We start from the raw sequence: 4,369 nt of genomic DNA, 5'->3' as shown, positions 1-4,369 counted from the left end.
ATTGAAAGTTATAAAAATACAAATGTTATTAATTTATATATATAATTTATATTAAATATTTATATTATTATAAATTAATAATTAATACTCCCTCTAGATATTACTAATTAAAATAAAACAATCTTCATTATATAATAGTTATCATTGTCAATAATATCTAATTAATTGAATTTACTATCTATAAAATATTTTATTCAGAATACATTAAAAATTTAATCATTCATCTCATAAATATACTAGACTTACTATATTAAGTACGATGTCAAGTACGAGCAGGAATAGAAAAAATTTAATTTGCAGATAAAAGTATTTGGCAAATGTAATTATTTATACACAATTACTATTATTTTATTATTATTATATTATTATTAGATATACTTTGAATAGATAAATATTAAATTATAATTTAAAAAAACAGTTTTCGTGAAGAGCAAAATATGTAAAATTGAATTTATATCGAAAATTTTTTATTAATATTTCAAAAATTAATAAATTCAAAATTAAATTTTAGATTAAAAATCTATTTTTTCTTTTCTAGCAAATATATCGATGTTAACTAAGCTCTTTCAAAATATAATCATTCCTTTGATTAATAATAAATATCAATATTATTTTTATAAAATAATAATGGTTGGTTATTTATAATTAGTTATTCAATTTTCGAATAAACTTTTCGGAGTAATTCCTGAATATTTCCTCTTCTATTATCTTTCCAAATTTTGTGTTGACCGGACTACAAAGATTATTCAATTAATTATATTATATTAAATTTCCAATCGTTGTAAAATCATTGTCTCAGCAAGATAATACACTATATTAGAAGAGATGACCTAAATATGAGTTAGCAGTTTTATTTCAAGATTTATTGTCAAAAGATTTATTGTTAAAAATTTTTAAGATATAACAGTTCAATAAATATTAAAGATATATTTACTTTACAACATGAAATCAAAATAAATTAAACAAAAACAATATATATTGTAAATTATATATTTAAAATAAAAATTGTCTTAGAAATATGGTCTAAATGCGGTATGAATTATTGATAAAATAATTGAAAAAAAAAACTATATTTATTGAATTAAAACATTTAAAAATATGTTTAAAATATAGATAATTTAAAATTATTTATAATATTAATAATATTAATATTAATATTAATTTAAAATTAATTTAATTGTTATTTAGAACATTTATGTATATATTTCAACAGATATAAGTATCATTATATGAAATTAAAAATATTTTATCCAAAATTTTTTCTTGAGTCATCTGAAATTCATCATAAAATATACAACTCGTAAAGACACGTGTCCTCTAATGAATTTCGCTATTATCATGATTTTGATTAACATTATTTTCTAAATTTCTTAATAATTGTTTCTATTTTGTTTTTTATTTATTTCCATTTTTTTATTTTGATTTTATTATAATTTTTAAAATCATCGAATTCTAATTTTTTTTTTTTTTTAAATGAATTCAAAGTAAAAACAATACTTTCTTATAGAATATTTTAGAAATAACAGATAATAAACAGATAATATAATTATTCAATAATAATATAGAATTTATAATTTGATAGCTACAATTTACAATTTTTTTTATAAAAAGAATTAGAGAAATATCAAAAGAATTTACTTGAAGTAGAAAAAAATAATTGAATAAGTTTCAAATGATATATCAAAACATATATATTCTGAAGGACTGAAATTAAGAATTATATCTGCGGTGTTATACTATAATATGTCTTCTTTCTATTTCAATCTAAAAAACTAAAAAATTATTATTAAAAAAAATATATTTATTAAATAAAAATATTCTTGCTTTAAATCTATTTATTATAATTTCTCCAATCTGGATTAATTTTTTTCAAGCTCCATAATGTCATATAGTGAAACAGAATGATTTCAATGTTTGAAGTTATTATTTTATTTCTTCGCTATAAAAAAATTTTAATGATCCTATAAATGTCTTATCAAAACGAGTTTATCTATGGAATAAAGAGAAAAATTAATTATTATTATTCTAATCATATCAGTGATGAAGAAACATGAGCATTTGATTATAAATGTTTAATCAGTAAAACTAATAACTTATCTTTTGGATCAAATTTTTTAATCAAATTCAGTAAAGATGATTTTGAATCCAAAAGGCTTTGCCAATTCAAACTTGAAGGACATTTTTTCATTAGTATTTTTTATTAGATCATTCTTTTCTAAAAATAATTAAAGGAAAAATAAAATATTTAGAAGCATCATATGGCAATTACTATATATTATACAATTATTATACAATCTTTTTTTGTAGAAGCTTCTGTTAATTCTATTTACCTTTTATCTTTTCTTATAATATGAAAGATTTTATTTTATTGGATAGTTTAGTCTATTTTTGTATGAAAGAGAGATTTCTATTTTTTATATTTTATATTTTTATTATATTTCTTATAAAATATTTAAAAAAATTTGAACATTTTCTTTATTAAAATGCTCTTAATAATTCTTAATTTCGTATAATTTGTGAAAAAATAGGCTATTTTTATGCTGATTCAAAAAAAAAATTTATCCAAGTCCTATCAATTTTAGCGATTTGAGAAATAATTTATAAATTATTTTGAATTGAAAGCTGATATGCCATCCATTAAATTCCTATAAACATATTTGAAGAATTTTTACTTTCTAACAAACAAGTAATCAGCTCTTCTTACATTTTTTTATCCAAATAAGATTTTTTTTTTATAGATTTAATATTTTTCTATAGAATTTATTATTATTTATTAATATTAATTTATTAATATTAATAAATAATATTAATATTATTTAATAATAAATTTATTAATATTAGCTGCTTGAGTTGTAAAATCAAATTTTTTATTTAAAATTTAAAGTATTGTATGAGATATACTGAAATATTTCATCATTTAAAATCTTCATTTTTTTCTTTCTAATTATAATAGCTATAATAATTTTTTTTTTCATATTCTTTTTATTTCAATATTCCCTTATAATTATAATTTCAATATTCCCCCAATATTATTTTGTCAAACGTATTGGAATAGTTCTGGAATATACTGAAATATGTATCAAAAAATAATCTAAATTGATTAGCTTATATTTGAAATTAACATGGTAACTCATATTTACATTTAATTATGGACATTTAAAACGATTATTATATTATATTGTTACGCGATAATATTTAATAAAACTTAAAATGAAACTTATAATATCATCAATGTAATGCTTCTATTCAATACATTATAATCAATTAGTTTTTAATTCAATAAATTATTGTTGAAAAAAATAAAATGAACTTATTTGAAAAAATGTTTTGAAATGAAGAAATGACATTTTGCAATATAACATGCAAAATAACAAAATATTGATCTCCATATTTCTTTTCTTTCACATACCTTCTTTTATTTCATAAAATATAATTTTATTTCATTTTATTTTCAATAGAATGAAGTATCTAACATGTCTGAATATTTCAAATAATCTATATTTAAAACATCTTCTCTATATCTTTTAAACACATAAATTAAAATTTATTTTGAATTTATCAAATATTTTTATTATTATTAAAAATTTAATATTTGAAGTCCATTTTTTCACACTATGAACCTTCTTTTTTAATCCAACTAATTTGAGATCATTCAATAATATTAAAATCAACATTTTACAACAAAATTAATAAATACAATTTTTATATATATATTAACTTTTCGAAAATGAATTTTTTAAAACAAATGAATTTTTTAAAAATTTGTTTATATTTCAATTCTTTACTTTAAAAAAATTATTACATTTAAATTATTTTTCTACATTTGATTTTTTTAAGACATACATTCCAAGACAAAATAATAATATATTTATGATTTTCAATACTTCTCGAAATCAGTTCAATGTGAAATTTTAGTCTATGTAAAATATTTTTTGCTATAAATTTGATTCATTTTGGAAAAAAATGGATGCATCAAAATTATAACACAAGTTCGATAAAACATATCAACAACATTATTTTGATAATAGAAAGATTTTCGTGTTCTGAATCCGAATTTACCCGAATCTCTATAAAATTAGTTAATATGTTATTCTAGCTACATGTATTCAAATTTTTGTTAATGTATATTATTATATATTATATATATATATATATAATATAACTATATATTAATAAAATATATATATTAACTATATATTAATTATTTAGTTAATACTCGCTTTAGTTTTTTTTTTGCTAAGATATCGGATAATATGTCAATATCCCATTTATATATAGTACATGTTTAGATAATATAATAAATAATAATTATAAATGCCAAATAAATATAACATAAAGAGTACTCGTTTCAACATTCACTATGATCGGT

General features: G+C 17.5%; 1 protein-coding gene across 1 annotated transcript in view; it reads left to right on the top strand.

The window, feature by feature from the left end:
- Nucleotides 1–4,369, top strand: part of LOC102678387 (putative glutamate synthase [NADPH]) — a 42,910-nt gene that overhangs the window by 37,035 nt on the left and 1,506 nt on the right. The gene's annotated exons all lie outside the window — the stretch shown is intronic.

Source organism: Apis dorsata, unplaced genomic scaffold (assembly GCF_000469605.1).
Source record: "Apis dorsata unplaced genomic scaffold, Apis dorsata 1.3 scaffold_94, whole genome shotgun sequence".
Taxonomy (NCBI): domain Eukaryota; kingdom Metazoa; phylum Arthropoda; class Insecta; order Hymenoptera; family Apidae; genus Apis; species Apis dorsata.
Note: the sequence above shows the minus strand (reverse complement) of the source record. Positions and strands in the feature narration are given on the sequence as shown.